The sequence below is a fragment of the Lutra lutra genome, chromosome 13 (assembly GCF_902655055.1).
Source record: "Lutra lutra chromosome 13, mLutLut1.2, whole genome shotgun sequence".
In the NCBI taxonomy this organism is placed as follows: Eukaryota; Metazoa; Chordata; class Mammalia; order Carnivora; family Mustelidae; genus Lutra; species Lutra lutra.
This window is the reverse complement of record NC_062290.1, coordinates 38,587,062-38,609,982: the sequence shown is the minus strand read 5'-3', so window position 1 is coordinate 38,609,982 and position 22,921 is coordinate 38,587,062.

The following is a 22,921-nucleotide window of genomic DNA, read 5'->3' as shown; positions in this document are numbered from 1 at the left end:
ACTAGCCCTTTATCTGATATGTCGTTTGCAAATATCTTCTCCCATTCTGTCAGTTGTCTTTTGGTTTTGTTAACTGTTTCCTTTGCTGTGCAAAAGCTTTTGATCTTGATGAAATACCAATAGTTCATTTTTGCCCTTGCTTCCCTTGCCTTTGGCGATGTTCCTAGGAAGATGTTGCTGCGGCTGAGGTCGAAGAGGTTGCTGCCTGTGTTCTCCTCAAGGATTTGGATGGATTCCTTTCTCACATTGTGGTCCTTCATCCATTTTGAGTCTATTTTCGTGTGTGGTGTAAGGAAATGGTCCAGTTTCATTTTTCTGCATGTGGCTGTCCAATTTTCCTAACACCATTTCTTGAAGAGGCTGTCTTTTTTCCATTGGACATTCTTTCCTGCTTTGTCGAAGATTAGTTGACCATAGAGTTGAGGGTCTATTTCTAGGGTCTCTATTCTGTTCCATTGATCTATGTGTCTGTTTTTGTGCCAGTACCATGCTGTCTTGATGATGACAGCTTTGTAATAGAGCTTGAAGTCCGGCATTGTGATGCCACCGACTTTGGCTTTCTTTTTCAATATTGCTTTGGCTATTCGAGGTCTTTTCTGGTTCCATAAATTTTAGGATTATTTGTTCCATTTCTTTGAAAAAAATGGATGGTATTTTGATAGGAATTGCATTAAATGTGTAGATTGCTTTAGGTAGCATAGACATTTTCACAATATTTATTCTTCCAATCCAGGAGCATGGGACATTTTTCCATTTCTTTGTGTCTTCCTCATTTTCTTTCATGAGTACTTTATAGTTTTCTGAGTATAGAATCTTAGCCTCTTTGGTTAGGTTTATTCCTAGATATCTTATAGTTTTGGGTGCAATTGTAAATGGGATTGACCTTTTAATTTCTCTTTCTTCTGTCTTGTTGTTGGTGTAGAGAAATGCAACTGATTTCTGTGCATTGATTTTATACCTGACACTTTACTGAATTCCTATACAAGTTCTAGCAGTTTTGGAGTGGAGTCTTTTGGGTTTTCCACATATAGTATCATATCCTCTGAGAAGAGTGATAGTTTGTCTTCTTCTTTTCCCGATATGGATGCCTTTAATTTCCTTTTGTTGTCTGATTGCTGAGGCTAGGACTTCTAGTACTATGTTGAATAGCAGTGGTGATAATGGCCATCCCTGCCATGTTTCTGACCTTAGGGGAAAAGCTTTCAGTTTTTTTCCATTGAGAATGATATTTGCAGTGAGTTTTTCATAGATGGCTTTGATAATATTGAGGTATGTGCCCTCTATCCCTAAACTTTGAAGAGTTTTGAGCAGGAAGGGATGCTGGACTTTGTCAAATGCTTTTTCAGCTTCTATTCAGAGTATCATATGGTTTTTGTTCTTTCTTTTATTAATGTGTTGGATCACATTGATTGATTTGCGGATGTTGAACCAACCTTGAAGCCCTGGAATAAATCCCACTTGGTCATGGTGAATAATCCTTTTAATGTACTGTTGAATCCTATTGGCTAGTATTTTGGTTAGAATTTTTGCATCTGTGTTCATCAAGGATTTTGGTCTGTAGTTCTCTTTTTTGATGGGATCCTTGTCTGGTTTTGGGATCAAGGTGATGCTGGCCTCATAAAATGAGTTTGGAAGTTTTCCTTCCATTTCTATTTTTTGGAACAGTTTCAGGAGAATAGGAATTAGTTCTTCCTTAAATGTTTGGTAGAATTCCCCCGGGAAGCCATCTGGCCCTGGGCTTTTGTTTGTTTGGAGATTTTTGATGACTGTTTCAATCTCCTTACTGGTTACGGGTCTGTTGAGGCTTTCTATTTCTTCCTGGTTCAGTTGTGGTAGTTTATATGTCTCTAGGAATGCATCCATTTCTTCCAGATTGTCAAATTTGTTGGCGTAGAGTTGTTCATAGTATGTTCTTAAAACTGTCTGTATTTCTTTGGTGTTAGTTGTGATCTCTCCTCTTTCCTTCATGATTTTATTTATTTGGGTCCTTTCTCTTTTCTTTTTGATAAGTCTGGCCAGGGGTTTATCAATCTTATTAATTCTTTCAAATAACCAGCTCCTCGTTTCGTTGATTTGTTCTATTGTTTTTTTTTTGTTGTTGTTGTTTCTATTTCATTGATTTCTGCTCTGATCTTTATGATTTCTCTTCTCCTGCTGGGTTTAGGGTTTCTTTCTTGTTCTTTCTGCTGCTCCTTTAGGTGTAGGGTGAGGTTGTGTACCTGAGACCTTTCTTGATTCTGGAGAAAGGCTTTTACCGCTATATCTTTTCCTCTCAGGACTGCCTTTGTTGTGTCCCACAGATTTTGAACCGTTGTGTTTTCATTATCATTTGTTTCCATGAATTTTTTTCAATTCTTTAATTTCCTGGTTGACCCATTCATTCTTTAGAAGGATGCTGTTTAGTTTCCATGTATTTGGGTTCTTTCCAAATTTCCTCTTGTGATTGAGTTCTAGCTTCAGAGCGTTGTGGTCTGAAAATATGCAGGGAATGATCCCAATCTTTTGATACCAGTTGAGACCTGATTTAGGACTGAGGATGTGATCTATTCTGGAGAATGTTCCATGTGCACTAGAGAAGAATGTGTATTCTGTTCCTTTGGGATGAAATGTTATGAATATATCTGTGATGTCCATCTGGTCCAGTGTGTCATTCAAGGCCTTTATTTCCTTATTGATCCTTTGCTTGGATGATCTGTCCATTTCAGTGAGGGGAGTGTTAAAGTCCCCTACTATTATTGTATTCTTGTCAATGTGTTTCTTTGATTATGTTATTAATTGGTTTATATAGTTGGCTGCTCCCACGTTAGGGGCATAGATATTTAAAATTGTTAGATCTTCTTGTTGGACAGATCCTTTGAGTATGATAGAGTGTCCTTCCTCATCTCTTATTATAGTCTTTGGCTTAAAATCTAATTGATCTGATATAAGGATTGCCACTCCTGCTTTCTTCTGATGTCCGTTAGCATGGTAAATTCTTTTCCACCCCCTCACTTTAAATCTGGAGGTGTCTTCAGGTTTAAAATTTGTTTCTTGTAGGCAACATATAGATGGGTTTTGTTTTTTTATCCATTCTGATACCCTGTGTGCTTTGATTGGGGAATTTAGTCCATTAACATTCAGGGTAACTATTGAGAGATATGAATTTATTTCCATTGTATTGCCTGTAAGGTGACTGTTACTGTTTATTTTCTCTGTTCCTTTCTGATCTACTACTTTTAGGGTCTCTCTTTGCTTAGAGGACCCCTTTTAATATTTCCTGTAGCGCTGGTTTGGTGTTTGCCAATTCTTTCAGTCTTTGTTTGTCCTGGAAGCTTTTAATCTCTCCTTCTATTTTCAATGATAGCCTAGCTGGGTATAGTATTCTTGGCTGCATGTTTTTCTCATTTAGTGCTCTGAATATATCATGCCAGCTCTTTCTGGTCTGCCAGGTCTCTGTGGATAAGTAGGCTGCCAATCGAATATTTTTGCCATTGTATGTTACAGACTTCTTTTCCCGGGCTGCTTTCAGGATCTTCTCTTTGTCACTAAGACCTGTAAATGTTTTTATTAGGTGACGGGGTGTGGACCTATTCTTATTGATTTTGAGGGAGATTCTCTGAGCCTCCTGGATTTTGATGCTTGTTCCCTTTGCCATATTGGGGAAATTCTCTCCAATAATTCTCTCCAATATACCTTCTGCTCCCCTCTCTCTTTCTTCTTCTTCTGGAATCCCTATTATTCTAATGTTGTTTCGTCTTATGGGGTCACTTATCTCTCGAATTCTGCCCTCATGGTCCAGTAGCTGTTTGTCCCTCTTTTGCTCAGCTTCTTTATTCTATGTCATTTGGTCTTCTATATCGCTAATTCTTTCTTCTGCCTCATTTATCCTAGCAGTGAGAGCCTCCATTTTTGATTGCACCTCATTAATAGCTTTTTTTATTTCAACTTGGTTAGATTTTAGTTCTTTTATTCTCCAGAAAGGGCTTTTATATCTCCCGAGAGGGTTTCTCTAATATCTTCCATTCCCTTTTAGAGCCCGGCTAGAACATTGAGAATCATCATTCTGAACTCTAGCTCTGACATATTACCAATGTCTGTATTGATTAGATTCCTAGCCTTTGGTACTGCCTCTTGTTTTTTTTTTTTTTTTTTGTGGTGAATTTTTTCACCTTGTCATTTTGTCCAGATATGAGTATATGAAGGAGCAAGTAAAACACTAGAAGGGTGGCAACAACCCCAGGAAAATGTGCTTTAACTAAATCAGAAGAGATCCCAAATCGTGAGGGGGGAGAAAGGGGATAAATGGAGTTTTAGAAAGAAAGAAAAAAAAGAAAGAAACAAAAAAAGAAAATGAATAAAGAAAAAATATAAAAAAGAATTATATATATATATATATATATATATATATATATATATATATTAGATAAACTAGTTAAAAAACTTTAAAAAAGAAAAGGGTAAAAGTTAAAAAAAATTTGCAGAAGAAGAGAAAAAAATTGAAAAAGAAAAAAAATTAAATTAACTGCAAGGCTAAAGAATCATGGGGAGAAAACCATGAGTTCCATGCTTTGCTTTCTCCTCCTCTGGAATTCTGCTGCTCTCCTTGGTATTGAAACTGCACTCCTTGGTATGTGAACTTGGTCCTGGCTGGATTACTTGTTGATCTTCTGGGGGAGGGGACTGTTGTAGGGATTCTCAAGTGTCTATGTCCCAGGCGGAATTGCACCACCCTTACCAGGGGCCGGGCTGAGTAATCTGCTTGGGTTTGCTTTCGGGAGCTTTTGTTCTCTGAGCACTTTCCGTAGAGTTCCAGAGGACATGAATGAAGATGGTGGCCTCCCAGTCTCTGGCCCGGAGGAGCCAAGAGCTCGGGGCCCCACTCCTCAGTGTGCCCTCAGAGAACAGCTCCCAATTATTCCCGTCACCCTGGCCTCAGGCCGCGCTCTGAGCTCACTGAGCCTGCGACCAGTTCAAGGTTTAGCTGAGAGCTACTCCTTGGCTCTTTCTCTGTAGCTCGCTTCCCCGTTCTAATACCTGTAAGTTCTGCGACACTCAGACACCCCCGATCCTTCTGTGACCCTGGTGAACCTGAGGCCATGCTGACCCCACGTGGGCTTCACCCAGGTTAATCCTCTGGAGTGATGTCCCTCAGTGGAACAGACTTTTAAAAGTCCTGATTTTGTGCTCTGTTGCTCCGCCACTTGCCGGGAGCCAGCCCCTCCCCCCGCGGTCTATCTTCCCGTCGCTTTGGATTCACTTTTCCTCCAGTCCTACCTTTCAGAAAGTGGTTGATTTTCTGTTTCTAGAATTGCTGTTCTTCTTCTCTTCAATTGTTGGATTTGTAGGTGTTTTCAATCTTTAGATAAGCTATTTAGCTGATCTCCTGCTACCTGAAGTAGTCTCAGCCTGCTACTTCTCCACCATCTTGACTCTGCTAAGACAATTTTTAATAAGTGTGCTGAATTATTTTGTGCAAAGCTATTATTTCTGTCATTTCTGTCTCTGTTTCTGTTGACTAATATTCCTCCTGGTTATATGCTATATCTAGTATTTACATATTTGGTAGTATTTGATTGCATGATGGCATTGGGAATTATGTATTTCTTAATATCTGGATTTTTTTTTCCTTCCTATAAAGAGTGACAGAATTTTCCTCAGAAGGAAGTTAAATTACTTGCAGATAATTTCAATCTTCTTAAGAATCGTTTTTGTTTTGTTTGTTTGTTTTGTTTTTAAAACTTGTTAAGAGTAACCTTAACTGTAGCTCTAATGCTAATATATGGTTCTTCGGCCGCATTGCATTGGATGTCAGGTGTTCAATAAGGTCTCTCAAATTTGGCTGGTTGAAGTTTGAATTCTCTTGGTTCTGTGTAAACCCTGAAAATAATATATCTTACTCTGAAGCCATTGTTCCTTGTTGGGCTCATGAAATTTTGTCCTATGTACATGTAGGTTGGTATTGAGGAACAGACTCAAGATGGCAGATGCAGATTTCAGTAGATATTTTCCTGTGTAGCTTCCGCCATTTCATTGCTCTGTCCTGAGAATTCTAAATGTCTCAAATTCCTTTAGCTTCTGTTTGTGTTTCTTTAACTCAGCAAGGTCCATCTTCTCAGCTTGGATTCACCACTCAGCACCACATCTAGAAAGTGCCTCCAAAGAGAAATACAAGGCAATGATAGAACCTACATATTTCCTCAATAATCAAAGTTCTTTGTGGCCTGTTCATACTCTGAAACTGGCTTTTTCATGCATTTTCACTGGTTTTCTGTTTTTTTGACAGCAGAGAGGCATTGAATATCACAAATTCTTTCAAGGATAGAAAAGTAAATAGGGCATTTTTCCCCCTAAGAAAGTTCTAAATAGTTCATATTTAAATAATTATGTGCAGGGGCACCAGAGTGACTGAGTTGGGTAGGTGTCTGATTGATGGTTTCAGCTCAGGTCAAATTCTCAGGGTCATGAGGTTGAGCCCTGTGTTGGGTGGACTCAGCACTGGGTGTGGAGCCTACTTTCTCTCTCTTGGGGTGTCTGAGTAGCTCAGTCATTAAAGTGTCTGCTTTCAGCTTAGGTTGTGATCCCAGCGTCCTGAGGTCAAGCCCCACATTGGATTCCCTCCTCAGCAGGAAGTCTGCTTCTCCCTCTCCATCTGTGCCTCCCTTCACTCATGCTCACTCTCAAATAAATACAATCTTTAAAATAAATTTAAAAAAAATTATCTCTCCCTTTCCCGTTGCCCCTCCCTAATTGCTTAGGCTTTCTCTCTCATAATTAATTAATTGATTGATTAATCGAAAAAATTGAATAAATAAATGAATAATTATATGTAAATGATAAATGGATGAACTATGCAGCCCCGACTTGTTTCAGCTCTTTATTTGTATAACTTTTTTCAGTATTTATATCACTGTTGGATTTCACTTGTCAGTTTAACTCCAGTTATAATTTTGATGAAAATACTTTGTAATTTTTCATTTATTTAGTGTGTAGTGACATCACTAGTTAAAGCACTTTTTGTCACAATAATAGATACAAAGCTTCCCAGCTTAAAACTTAAGAGAAAATCTATTATAAATATTATATATTTTATAATTAAATGTTATAATATACATTTATTATGAATATATAATATATTCTATATAACTATAAATTATATAATATATAAAATTATATGTATAAAATATATAAATATAAATAAAAACATATCTCATAAAACTAAACAGAAACTATTCTGTCAGACCACATGTATGAGCTCTATATAACCCCAGAAGTTTCCTGTCTCGGTGTCATCACAGTTTTACTTTTCTCTCATTTTGGCTTTCTATGTGTTCCAAGTTCATTTAACATACCAAGGAGATATGATCAATTTCATGTTTCTGGAGGATTATCTCTGAATGGCTTTTTTTAAGTAGGAGGCCTTTGCTAAATCAAAATCCTATGAACAGATACGTTGGGTCACATTCATAAACCTGAATATTTCTTTATAACCACATGAACATTTGATGAGTTATTGTAAGAGAATTTTCTGGAAAATTGTACAAAATACAGGCATCTAATTTCCAGGGTGAAATGGAAGGCTAAGAGAGAACTGTATGGCAATTGCAAAATTTGTGTCCTATCACATGTTCTGTTTTTGTTTTTGGGTTTTGGGTTTGTTTGTTTGTTTTTGTATTTTTCTTTTCAAATTTTAACTAATAAGCTTAAATATTTTGAGAATGATGACATTGAAATTAAGACAGTAAGTAATCTGAGAAGAGAATATTTAGGGTTAGTTTGTTCTTTAAATGTACAAGCGAATATTGTCTGAAAGTCACATGAATACATGCTCTGGTATGTCTGGACACATGAATATAGGCAATATAACTTTTTTTTTTAAAGAGTTTATTTACTTATTTGAGGGGTAGAGTGAGAGTGAGAGTCAGAGAGCACAAGCAGGGGAAGCAGAGGGGGAGGGAGAAGCAAACTCCCCCCTGAACAGGGTACCCCACAGGGACTTGATCCCAGGACCCTGAGATCATGACCTGAGCTGAAGGCAGAAGCTTAGCTGACAAAGCCACCTAGATGCCCCAGACAATAGGACTTAAATTCATTGCCCTTGCTAGGAAAAATAAATTAAAAAATAAATAATAATTTTAAAAAATATGTGATCTTTATCATAATGGTATACTAAGAAAATCACCTCTCTATATTAAAGATTTACATAGTACATATCCTTTTATAAAAAATTAGTTAATTATTTAAATTCCACCAACATTGTCATATAGTTTCAAGTGTGCAGTATAGTAATTCAACAATTCTATACATTACTGAGTGCATGTAGGATGTGTACCCCTAATTCTCTTCACTTCCCTTCACTTTGTCTATCCTCCATCCACCTCCCCTCTGGTAACCGCCAATTTGTTCTATATATTTAAGCCACTATTTTTTGGTTTCTCTCCTTTTTTTTTTTTTCTTTAATTCCACATATGAGTGAAGTCATATGGTATTTTTCTTTCTCTGACTTATTTCAGTTAGCCGTATGCCCTCTAGATCCATCCAGAGGTTGGATGCAAATGCAAGTGTTGCAAATGGCAAGATCTCATTCTTTTCTTATGACTAATACCCATTATATATATTATATTATATATTATATTATATATATTACATATGTGGAAATATATACATCATATATATATCCATGTGATATATGGATATCTATGTGGCATATTATATATGGATATCTATATATCTATATATCGATATATAGATCTGTATATATAGATCTATATATAGATATAATATTTCTCCATTCGTCTATTTGTCCATGAACCCTAGTTCCTTTTATTGGTAAATGGTATTAGAAACTAATATCTGGCCATTAGATAAGCTCATTCTTATTGGAGTGTTTGCTTTGATACTCTCAATTGATACAGCAAAGAAATGCATGTACGCATGTATGTATGCTAAACTCTGCATTACATGTATCTATAAATATTTAATATGCATTTAATATAAATATGTAACCACACATAATCATATTAATAATGCTAAATTTTGTTCATGCTGACACCTCCAGCTGAAAGTCATTACCATATAGGTGATTCTGGTCTCCTCCCCATGCTTACCTATAACTCCATTCCAACAACTAAACTTAACCATCTATTTACTTAATTGTCAATTTCAGTATACATATAAAATAGTTTCATAATTGCTAACCTGTACACTCTTGGGAACAGCTATATCAACTAGACTATTTTGCCTATGAACTTATATTTTTACATTTATTCTTACAGACTCCATTAATTTCTGAAGTTACTTAGAACCATAACTTTTCTCTTCACTGCCCTCACTGAGGTTGTTTCATATGTTTGTAATACAGTTGAATGCTTCTGGCATATTCTCCATTCCATCCTGGGATACTTTGACCAAGTAAGTGATTTTCTTAAAAACTGGTAAATCTTGAAGTCCATTCTGTACAAATTATCTCAGTTTGTGACAAATGCATAGTGTTGCATGTACACCATTCCAGTATCACCCAGAATAGTTTGTCCACCTCTAAAATTTCCCTTCTACAATAACTTCTCTACAAACCTCGGGCAACCTCTGATCTGTTTACCACCTCTATAGTTTTGTCTTTTCCAGAGGTCATCTAAATTGAGTCATACAGTGCACAGACTTTAACACTGGTTTCTTGTATTTATCAATATATATTTAAGATATATCTATGTCCTCGAGTGGCTTGAGAATCCATTTCACTTTATTGCAAAATAGTATTTCATTAAATGGATACAACTCAGTTTGTTTACCCATTCACCTACCAAAGAACATCTTATTTGCTTCCAGTTATTGGTGATTAAAAAGCTACCACTTATAAACGTTTTCTTGATGGTTTTTTTGGGTAGCATAATTTTTCAACCTAGTTGGGTAGTTATGTAATTGTACAATTGCAGAATTATAGAGTAATATTTTGATTAATTTTGTAAAATGCTGTCTTCCAGTGTCTCTCTATCAATTTGTACTTCCACTGGCAAGTAATGAGAATTTCTGTTGTACTATATTCTTGTCACAAAGTTGTATCATCAGGTTTTGGATTTTAACCAATTTAATCAATGTGTAAGGGTGCATCATTTTAATTTGCAACTTCTAAGTGACAAATTAAAGTGAACATTTTTCACATGTTCATACATCAGATATCATTTGATGAGATGTCTGTTTAGATCTTTTGCCCATTAATTATTGTGCTGAATCTTGTAATCATTGAGTTTTATGAATCATTCTTTATTAGATACGTGCTTTGCAAACAATTTTCTTCCAGTCTATGATTTGTCTTTTCATCTTCTTCATAATGACTTTTGTAGATCCCATGTTTTTAACTTTAGTACAATCCAGCATATCTTTTTTTTTGTTTTTCTTCCATGGGTCATGCTTTTGATGTTGTCTCTAAAATCTTGTCACCAAACCCTAGTTTTCTCTGATGTTTTCTTCTAGAAGTTTTATATTTTAGCATTTGTAAAGAAATTTATTTATTTATTTATTTATTTATTTAAGAGAGAGAGAGAGGGAGAGAGACAGCATGAGTCGGGGGAGAGGGAAATGGGAGAGGAGCAAGCAGCTCCTCACTGAGTAGGGAGCCCCATTCAGGGCTCAATCCCAGGACCCTGAGGTCATGACCTGAGCTGAAGGCAGAAGCTTAACCAACTTGCCACTGAGGAAGCCCTATTTTAGCATTCTAAATTTCAATCCATGGTCCATACTGAATTAATTTTCATGAATAGTCTAATCTCTCTATCTAGGTTTTTATTTTTAACATATAGTCACACAATTTTTCTAGGACATTTGTTGAATAAATGAATTGGTATTTTTGGATAAATGTCCTCTGCATTTATAATCTCTATCTCATTTCCACATCACCCACCTTTCCAGAAAACTAAAACTACCCATCTATCTACCACATCTCAATTCATCATAATTTGGCCTCTGTTCCCTTATTCCAACAAGTTTACTCTAACTAAGTCACTGATGTTAAAGTAACATATACTGTTGTAATATTCTATAATTTATGACTTTAGTTTAAAATAGAAAGCAGTTTCTTCTTCTTTCTTTTTTTTTTTTTTTTTTTTTTTTTTTTAGAAAACAGTTTCTTGAAGCAGTTGATTATGGATAAGTAATATTAGCAAAAACAATGACTTTAGTTAATCACTGTTTTGAGGCTAAAAACTCCTGAAAGTAAGAGCTCACTTGATCTTAGTGTGTCCACATCTTGTTTCATAATTTTTAATCTATTTTAGTCAGACACTGACCACAGAGCAGAATAAGAGGGGCCCTAAGCCATGGGCCAATAATTCCTTAGTTGGAACAATTTTTCTAAGATAAATTCCTTCTCACTAGTCAGTGATTTCTTTCTTTCTTTCTTTTTTTTATTTATTTATTTGACAGAGAAAGATCACAAGTAGGCAGAGAGGCAGGCAGAGAGAGAGAGAGAAGCAGGCTCCCCGCTGAGCAAGGAGTCCAATGCCGGGCTTGATCCCATGACCCTGAGATCATGACCTGAGCTGAAGGCAGCAGCTCAACCCACTGAGCCACCCAGGCACCCCTAGTCAGTGATCTCTGATTATGATTCTAATTAGCCTATGTATTATAAGGTAAGTAATTAGATATAATTTGGGGGTAAGAATTCTTTCTTACACAGGTCTTAACAGAGAATATTTTATTAGGCTGAAGCTTGATGAAATCTGATTTATACATCTAGTTAAACTTGATGTTACTTACCTAGCAATCCTTGGACTAACAGCTTACTATGTGCATGGAATATTCACATTTTATTCTGTGCTAATATTACAACATTCTTACAAATTTTCTGACATTGATTTTTTATTTTATTTTTTTAAAGATTTATTTATTTATCAGAGAGAGAGAGAGAGAGAGAGAGCACAGCAAGGAGAAGAGCAGGCAGAAGGAGAAGCAGGCTCTCTGTTAAGCAAGGAGCCCAATGTGTGTCTCAATTCCAGGACTCTGGAAGCATGACCTGAGCCAAAGCCAGATGCTTAACTGACTGAGCCACCCAGGTGTCCTGATTTTGTATTAAAAAAAAAAACAATCCCTCTCTCCTCTGATATTATTTAATGCTATTTAATATAAAATTTAAAACATGTTAAACATTTAAAATAAATATCTGCTTACTTCCTATTTAAAGCAAATAACATTTATTTAAATATAGTATTTAAAATAAATATATAAAATAATATTGATATTCAATGATAAAGTTAAAGATTTAAAATAACATTTTATATTTTATATTTAAATAATGTTTAAAGTAAATAAAATTGAACTGATTGTCAACCATTTAAACTAAATAGAATTTTTCCACAAGATTATTTGAAATTTAGAAATTAGTAACCCATTACTTCAATTTATACTTGTCCATTATTAATATTTTTTTGTACGTTCTTGCCTAGATAATGCATCATTTCTGAATAACTCAGTCTGGGAAATCATCAGCTCAGTTAACCATTGACCAATATCAGCCTCATACTCTTCATAGACTTTGAATTCTCTCTTCAAAGTTCTGATATAATTGCTTTATATTTATACATAAATATTATATTCCTGCTCCAAAAAATTGTCAGATGTTTATATAATTCAAACAGAAATTAAAATTAATGCTATTATGTGATGATATTTACACTTACTATTCATATTTATATTTTAATTTTATATTTTAATTTCTTGAGATACTTTATACTTTATATTTTAATATAATATAAATATACTTAAATAATATATGTAATATATTATTATATTATTTAATATTTAAATATAATAAAAATATATAAATATATAATATAATATAAATACTTTATATTTTAATTTCTTGAGAAGTAAAGTGATTTTAACAAAATTTAAAAATTAATAACTATACACTTGTACTCAATTTTTATTTTTGTTAGTTATATACTACTGAGTAGAAATTGTAATCCCTGGTATTGAAGATAATGGGTGTCCATATTTATTTGTGGGATGACCTCAAACACTGAACATAAGTATATGATAGATATAGAAAAGGGGAAACAGGAGACACATGGAATTACACTATTATTAAATCTATGTAATATCATTTGATCATATTTAAATGGTTTCTTAGTACTTGATACTGTCAAACTGACTTCTGTGTACAAATAGAAGTTAAAATTGATTAAGTACTCTTTAATTCTGATTTTATTTGATCTGTTCTTTCTGACTTTGTGTTTAGTGATAAGAGCTGCACATATGCTAGACAATTCTGAGTGTCAAGAAAGTCAAAATTCATATCTTTTCCACTTGATCAAATATTTCTGCAAATAAATTCACTCCATCTGTTCTTCATGCTCACAGATAAGCTACAGTTTTCATAATGGAGTTTGAAAACATATCCTAGTAATGAAAGATTGGCCTGAGCAAACTTTTAAAAGGAAATGAATATAAATTTAATGATCATTTTAGTGCTAATTACTATTGTACTACAGAACCTGAATTCATCTCAAGGGTAATGTTTTCCTCATATAAAAATATTTTATTCCTTAACTACCAACTAAATCTAAATCTTGACATACCTAATTTTTATCATGCCATCGAAAGAAGCACACTGCATGCACTTTTCTGCCTTAAGGAGAACAGATGCTATTATTAAAATGCAACTGTTTTCACCTATTACTACAAAGTGCTTCATCAAGGTTCACATTACCACACATTGTTGACCAGCCTCATTCTGTAATTCTAAGTGGGAGACAAACTTGGACATAATAATAGCAAAGGGGAGAAATTCATTGTTAGCTGACACACAGAATTTTCTACCCTCAGCATTAGCTATGCAATATAGTGGCTGAGATGGCAGAAGAGAGAGAAGTGAGAGCAATCAGCTGGCTTTCATTCAGGGAGATGGAAGACCCTGTCAAAGACACCAACAACTAATCAGCTGTCGACATTATTGATGCTTTCACTTGCATTCAAATCTATCACAGTGACCAAGGAATGTCTACCGTTTACCCAGTGGATGGATAAAGTAGAGCTAATATATGGCTTCTAAGCAAATAGATCATTAATTCTTCTTAATAGGTGAGGGCTAAAGCTTAAATTTTCTTCCAAACAGCAACTTTCCCTTAATGGGGGTCAAGTTATAGTCAACTCAGCAATAATGATATTTTTACAAGTGACAAATTTGCTATGTTAGATTTTATTTCAGCTTGCACTTTGCAATTGTCACTTGCTACTAAATCTACCAAGAATTTATTAACATGTTAATTAAAATGGCTGAAGAAGATAAAAATTGATAGACTGAAGGTGTTAGAGAATTGCTTTTTGTACATTCTTTCCTGGAGTGAAAATTACATTTCTTCATCTGACTTTATGTTATTTTTTTCTTTTTCATGAGATGATTTTTTTTTAAACTTGTAGTCATTGAGTTAATTGCATTTTATTATTACTTGGCTTCTAATTAATTGCAGGGCATATCATAATATGGCTTCTTAATGGCTTATAAATTTAACATTTTTCACCAATCAGCATCAAAGAAAGATGGTTTGAAACATGAATTGTCAAGTGATAATTTAAGGCATAATTAAAAGGTATACATACCATGGTTTCTATTAAAGTAAGTCAAATCTGACTAACTAGGACAAGTAGAAAGAGGTATGCTTTCAAAAGTTTCGTGAGACACCTAAGAGTGTTTTCTTAATGGTGAGTGCTGGGAAGTGTTTAAACCTGATGATTCACAGACCTGTACCCCTGGGTCCAATAATACATAATGTGCTAATAAAAAAAAAGTAATAAAAAAAGAGTATTTTGTTAAGCATCAAACTTTTCAGGTATTGGGGTTAATAAAGTAATTTGCTCTAAAATACTTATTTAGGAATCTCTGCAGAAATAATTTTTAAGTGATAAAAGTGAAACTCAAGTGAATTTACATTATGTCAATAATAATAAGTACAGCTTTTGAATTATTTTGGGTCATTCATCTGGAATATAGTAAGATATTACTTAATTTATAATATTAAAAATCCATGTGGTGTATTTTTATAAATAATTCATATAAAGTAACTCTAGTATATTTTTATAATATGCCTCATACAGATAACCTAAAGTTTGTAAAATATCTAAATAAAAAAAAATCAAGACTTCTATGAAATAGAAATAAAAATCAGTTTGTTTAGAAAATGCTCTTTTTGTACAATGAGTTAAATTTCTTCTGCTTTGCTACATCTTTACATTGTATCCAAACTATTTAAAAAATGTATAAACTAAAGTTATTTGAGTTTTCATGACATTACTTCATCCTGTTATCTAAATGATTATTACACAAAGTCAAATAAATGATCAATTTGGTGTTAAGACTAGGATATGAAATATCTAATCTTAAGAAAAACACTATTCACAAGATGGGATTGGGAGGGAGACAAACCATAAGTGACTCTCAATCTCACAAAACAAACTGAGGGTTGATGGGGGGAGGGGAGTTGAGAGAGGGGGGGTGGGGTTATGGAAATTGGGGAGGGTATGTGCTATGGTGAGTGCTGTGAAGTGTGTAAACCTGGAGATTCACAGACCTGTACCCCTGGGGATAAAAATATATTATATGTTTATAAAAAATTAAATATAAAAAAAAAGAAAAACACTACTCAATGGCAAATACTTGAGCTTTATTAGAAGACAACAACAAAGTGAGTTCTGCTTACTAATGCTATCTTTATATTTTAATGTACCATACCAAACAACTTTGGAATTATTGATTGCCATAATGATGAATATGGAAGGGGGGAAGAGTCAAGATGGCGGAGAAGTAGCAGGCTGAGACTACTTCAGGTAGCGGGAGATCAGCTAAATAGCTTATCTAAAGATTGCAAACACCTACAAATCCAACGGGAGATTGAAGAGAAGAAGAACAGCAATTCTAGAAACAGAAAATCAACCACTATCTGAAAGGTAGGACTGGCGGAGAAGTGAATCCTAAGCGACTGGAAGATAGACCGCGGGGGGAGGGGCCGGCTCCCAGCGAGCAGCGGAGCAACGGAGCACAAAATCAGGACTTTTAAAAGTCTGTTCCGATGAGGGACATCGCTCCAGAGGCTTAACTGGGGTGAAGCCCAGGTGGGGTCAGCGCGGCCTCAGGTCCCACAAGGTCACAGAAGGATTGGGGGTGACTGAGTGTCGCAGAGCTTACCGGTATTAGAACAGGGAAGCCGGCTACATAGACAGAGCCGAGGAGTAAGCTCTAAGCTCGGGGTTACCTTGAACCGGTCGCAGGCTCGGTCAACTCGGAGCGCGGCCGGAGGCCAGGGTGACGAAAGTAATTGGGCGCTGTTCTCTGAGGGTGCACTGAGGAGTGGGGCCCCGGGCTCTCGGCTCCTCCGGGCCAGAGACCGGAAGGCTGCCATTTTCATTTCTGCCCTCCGGAACTCTACGGAAAGCGCTCAGGGAACGAAAGCTCCCGAAAGCAAACCCAGCAAACCAGAGCGGATTACTCAGCCCAGCCCCAGGTAAGGGCGGTGCAAATCCGCCTGGGGCAAAGACGCTTGAGAATCACTACAACAGGCCCCTCCCCCAGAAGATGATTGAGAAACCCAGCCAGGACCAAGTTCACATACCAAGGAGTGCAGTTTCAATACCAAGGAGAGCGGAGGAATTCAGGAGGAGAAGAAAGCAAAGCATGGAACTCATGGCTTTCTCCCCATGATTCTTTAGCCTTACAGTTAATTTAATTTTTTTTTCTTTTTCAATTTTTTTTCTCTTCTTTTGCTAAATATTTTTAACTTTTACCAATTTCTTTTTTAACGTTTTTTAAATAGTTTATCTAATAAATATATATATTTTTTTCCTTTTTATATTTTTTATCGGCTTTCTTTTTTTAATAGTTTCTTTTTTTTTTCTTTCTGAACCCCTTTTTATCCCCTTCTCCCCCCTCACGATTTGGGATCTCTTCTGATTTGGCTAAAGCATATTTTCCTGGGGTTGTTGCCACCCTTTTAGTATTTTACTTGCTCCTTCATATACTCATATCTGGACAAAATGACAAGGCGGGAAAATTCACAACAAAAAAAAGAACAAGAAGCAGTACCAAAGTCTAGGGACCTAGTCAATACAGACTTTGGTAATATGTCAGATATAGAGTTCAGAATGACGATTCTCAAGGTTCTAGCCAGGCTTGAAAAAGGCATGGAAGATATTAAAGCAACCCTCTCGGGAGATATAAAAGCCCTCTCTGGAGAAATAAAAGAACTAAAATCTAACCAAGTTGAAATAAAAAAAGCTATTAATGAGGTGCAATCAAAAATGGAGGCTCTCACAGCTAGGATAAATGAGGTAGAAGAAAGAATTAGCGATATAGAAGACCAAATGACTGAGAATAAAGAAGCTAAGCAAAAGAGGGACAAACAGCTACTGGACCACGAGGGCAGAATTCGCGAGATAAGTGACCCCATAAGACGAAACAACATTAGAATAATTGGGATTCCAGAAGAAGAGGAAACAGAGAGGGGAGCAGAAGGTATGTTGGAGAGAATTATTGGAGAGAATTTCCCCAATATGGCAAAGGGAACAAGCATCAAAATCCAGGAGGTTCAGAGAAACCCCCTCAAAATCAATAAGAATAGGTCCACACCCCATCACCTAATAGTAAAATTAACAAGTCTTAGTGACAAAAAAAAAAGAGATCCTGAAACCAGCCCAGGAAAAGAAGTCTGTAACTTACAATGGTAAAAATATTAGATTGGCAGCAGACTTATCCACAGAGACCTGGCAGGCCAGAAAGAGCTGGCATGATATATTCAGAGTACTAAATGAGAAAAACATGCAGCCAAGACTACTATATCCAGCTAGGCTATCATTGAAAATAGACGGAGAGATTAAAAGCTTCCAGGAAAAACAAAAACTGAAAGAATTTTCAAACACCAAACCAGCTCTACAGGAAATATTGAAAGGGGTCCTCTAAGCAAAGAGAGACCCTAAAAGTATTAGATCAGAAAGGAACAGAGAAAATAAACAGTAACAGTCACCTTACAGGCAATACAATGGAAATAAATTCATATCTCTCAATAGTTACCCTGAATGTTAATGGACTAAATGCCCCAATCAAAGCACACAGGGTATCAGAATGGATAAAAAAACAAAACCCATCTATATGTTGCCTACAAGAAACAAATTTTAAACCTGAAGACACCTCCAGATTTAAAGTGAGGGGGTGGAAAAGAATTTACCATGCTAATGGACATCAAAAGAAAGCAGGAGTGGCAATCCTTATATCAGATTAGATTTTAAGCCAAAGACTATAATAAGAGATGAGGAAGGACACTCTATCATACTCAAAGGAACTGTCCAACAAGAAGATCTAACAATTTTAAATATCTATGCCCCTAACGTGGGAGCAGCCAACTATATAAACCAATTAATAACAAAATCAAAGAAACACATTGACAATAATACAATAATAGTAGGGGACTTTAACACTCCCCTCACTGAAATGGACAGATCATCCAAGCAAAAGATCAATAAGGAAATAAAGGCTTTGAATGACACACTGGACCAGATGGACATCACAGATATATTCAGAACATTTCATCCCACAGCAACAGAATACACATTCTTCTCTAGTGCACATGGAACTTTCTCCAGAATAGATCACATCCTCAGTCCTAAATCAGGTCTCAACCGGTATCAAAAGATTGGGATCATTCCCTACATATTTTCAGACCACAACGCTCTGACTCTAGAACTCAATCACAAGAGGAAATTTGGAAAGAACCCAAATACATGGAGACTAAACAGCATCCTTCTAAAGAATGAATGGGTCAACCTGGAAATTAAAGAAGAATTGAAAAAATTCACGGAAACAAATGATAATGAAAACACAAAAGTTCAATATCTGTGGGACACACAAAGGCAGTCCTGAGAGGAAAAGATATAGCGGTACAAACCTTTCTCCATAATCAAGAAAGGTCTCAGGTTCACAACCTAACCCTACACCTAAAGGAGCAGCAGAAAGAACAAGAAAGAAACCCTAATCCCAGCAGGAGAAGAGAAATCATAAAGATCAGAGCAGAAATCAATGAAATAGAAACAAAACAAACAAACAAACAAACAAACAAAAAAAAAACAATAGAACAAATCAAGGTAACTAGGAGCTGGTTCTTTGAAAGAATTAATAAGGTGATAAACCCCTGGCCAGACCTATCAAAAAGAAAAGAGAAAGGACCCAAACAAATAAAATCATGAATGAAAGAGGAGAGATCACAACGAACACCAAAGAAATACAGACAATTATAAGAACATACTATGAGCAACTCTATGCCAACAAATTTGACAATCTGGAAGAAATGGATGTATTCCTAGAGACATATAAACTACCACAACTGAACCAGGAAGAAATAGAAAGCTTGAACAGACCCATAACCAGTAAGGAGATTGAAACAGTCATCAAAAATCTCCAAACAAACAAAAGCCCAGGGCCAGATGGTTTCCCGGGGGAATTCTACCAAACATTTAAAGAAGAACTAATTCCTATTCTCCTGAAACTGTTCCAAAAAATGGAAATGGAAGGAAAACTTCCAAACTCATTTTATGTGGCCAGCATCACCTTGATCCCAAAACCAGACAAGGATCCCATCAAAAAAGAGAACTACAGACCAATATCCTTGATGAACACAGATGCAAAAATTCTCGCCAAAATGCTAGCCAATAGGATTCAACAGTACATTAAAAGGATTATTCACCATGACCAAGTGGGATTTATTCCAGGGCTGCAAGTTTGGTTCAACATCCGCAAATCAATCAATATGATCCAACACATTAATAAAAGAAAGAACAAGAACCATATGATACTCTCCATAGATGCTGAAAAAGCATTTGACAAAGTACAGCATCCCTTCCTGATCAAAACTCTTCAAAGTGTAGGGATAGAGGGCACATACCTCAATATTATCAAAGTCATCTATGAAAAAACCACCGCAAATATCATTCTCAATGGAGAAAAACTGAAAGCTTTTCCGCTAAGGTCAGGAACACGGCAGGGATGTCCGTTATCACCACTGCTATTCAACATAGTACTAGAAGTCCTAGCCTCAGCAATCAGACAACAAAAGGAAATTAAAGGCATCCAAATCGGCAAAGAAGAAGTTAAACTATCTCTCTTTGCAGATGATATGATACTATATGTGGAAAACCCAAAAGACTCCACTCCAAAACTGCTAGAACTTGTATAGGAATTCAGTAAAGTGTCAGGATATAAAATCAATGCACAGAAATCAGTTGCATTTCTCTACACCAACAACAAGACAGAAGAAAGAGAAATTAAGGAGTCCATCCCATTTACAATTGCACCCAAAACTATAAGATACCTAGGAATAAACCTAACCAAAGAGACTAAGAATCTATACACAGAAAACTATAAAGTACTCATGAAAGAAATTGAGGAAGACACAAAGAAATGGAAAAATGTCCCATGCTCCTGGATTGGAAGAATAAATATTGTGAAAATGTCTATGCTACCTAAAGCAATCTACACATTTAATGCAATTCCTATCAAAGTACCATCCTTTTTTTTCAAAGAAATGGAACAAATAATCCTAAAATTTATATGGAACCAGAAAAGACCTCGAATAGCCAAAGCAATATTGAAAAAGAAAGCCAAAGTTGGTGGCATCACAATGCCGGACATCAAGCTCTATTACAAAGTTGTCATCATCAAGACAGCATGGTACTGGCACAACAAAACAGACACATAGATCAATGGAATAGAATAGAGAGCCCAGAAATAGACCCTCAACTCTATGGTCAACTCATCTTCGACAAAGCAGGAAAGAATGTCCAATGGAAAAAAGACAGCCTCTTCAATAAATGGTGTTGGGAAAATTGGACAGCCACATGCAGAAAAATGAAATTGGATCATTTCCTTACACCACACACGAAAATAGACTCAAAATGGATGAAGGATCTCAATGTGAGAAAGGAATCCATCAAAATCCTTGAGGAGAACACAGGCAGCAACCTCTTCGACCTCAGCCGCAGCAACATCTTCCTAGGAATATCACCAAAGGCAAGGGAAGCAAGGGCAAAAAATGAACTATTGGGATTTCATCAAGATCAAAAGCTTTTGCACAGCAAAGGAAACAGTTAACAAAACAAAAAGAAAACTGACAGAATGGGAGAAGATATTTGCAAATGACATATAAAGGGCTAGTGTCCAAAATCTATAAAGAACTTATCAAACTCAACACCCAAAGAACAAATAATCCAATCAAGAAATGGGCAGAGGACATGAATAGACATTTCTGTGAAGAAGACATCCAGATGGCCAACAGACACATGAAAAAGTGCTCCATATCACTAGGCATCAGGGAAATACAAATCAAAACCACCATGAGATATCACCTCACACCAGTCAGAATGGCTAAAATTAACAAGTCAGGAAATGACAGATGCTGGCGAGGATGTGGAGAAAGGGGAACCCTCCTACACTGTTGGTGAGAATGCAAGCTGGTGCAACCACTCTGGAAAACAGCATGGAGGTTCCTCAAAATGTTGAAAATAGAACTCCCCTATGACCCAGCAAATGCACTGCTGGGTATTTACCCTAAAGATACAAACGTAGTGATCCGAAGGGGCACGTGCACCTGAATGTTTATAGCAGCAATATCTACAATAGCCAAACTATGGAAAGAACCTAGATGTCCATCAACAGACGAATGGATAAAGAAGATGTGGTATATATACACAATGGAATACTATGCAGCCATCAAAAGAAATGAAATCTTGCCATTTGCGACAACGTGGATGGAACTAGAGGGTATCATGCTTAGCGAAATAAGTCAGTCGGAGAAAGACAACTATCATATGATCTCCCTGATATGAGGGAGAGGAGATGCAACATGGGGTTTAAGGGGGTAGGAGAAGAGTAAATGAAACAAGATCGGATTGGGAGGGAGACAAACCATAAGTGACTCTTAATCTCACAAAACAAATTGAGGGTTGATGGGGGAGGGGGGCTTGTAGAGGGGGGGTGGGGTTATGTATATTGGGGAGGGTATGTGCTATGGTGAGTGCTGTGAAGTGTGTAAACCTGGCGATCACAGACCTGTACCCCTGGGGATAAAAATATATTTTTATAAAAAATAAGATTAAAAAAAATAATGAATATGGAAAACCAGATATTAATAAACATCAGACTTTTCACTTAAAAAGATAAAGGAGGGAAACAAATGTTTATAAACTATATGGGGGAATGGATGGACACCTATAAGACCTGTAATCAAAATAAACGAACTCATCGGGCTCTCTGCTCAGCAGGGAGCCTGCTTCCTCCTCTCTCTCTTGTCTGCCACTCTGCCTACTTGTGATCTCTGTCTGTCAAAAAAAATAAAATCTTTAAAAAGTAAATAAATAAAAATAAACGAACTCAAACTCAAACTTATGGTAGCATATATGCCTTATAAGGTACAGTGTGAAATATAACAGAGACCTGGTATATAAACTTGGCCATCTAAATTAACATTACTTGGGCCCAAGAAATAAGAGATATTAATAGTAAGTCATTCTTATAAAATTAAGTATTAAGAATTATCTTTGGATGGTGGGGATATGGGGTGTTTTTTTCTTCCTTCTTTCTATATTCTCTATTAATCAAAATTTATAATGAATATTTACCTTTTGCATTGATGGGGAAAATATATTTGAAAGAAAGAGAATTTCATTATAGGCTAGATCTGTTGGCAACATAATTCAATATGCTTTCAGTTTTTTTGTGCATTCTAACATCTCTTTTCTCATCGCTGGATTATATCCAAGTCTGTTATGTTTGTAATTTACCTATGTCTACATCAAGCTTATATTCTCCATGTGTCTCCAGCTGCAGCATAAACTGGGCTATAAGCTGTAGTTGTAGTTGGGCTATACAAAAGAATTTAGAGACCATTACACTAAAAGGCAAAAAATCTGATAGAAG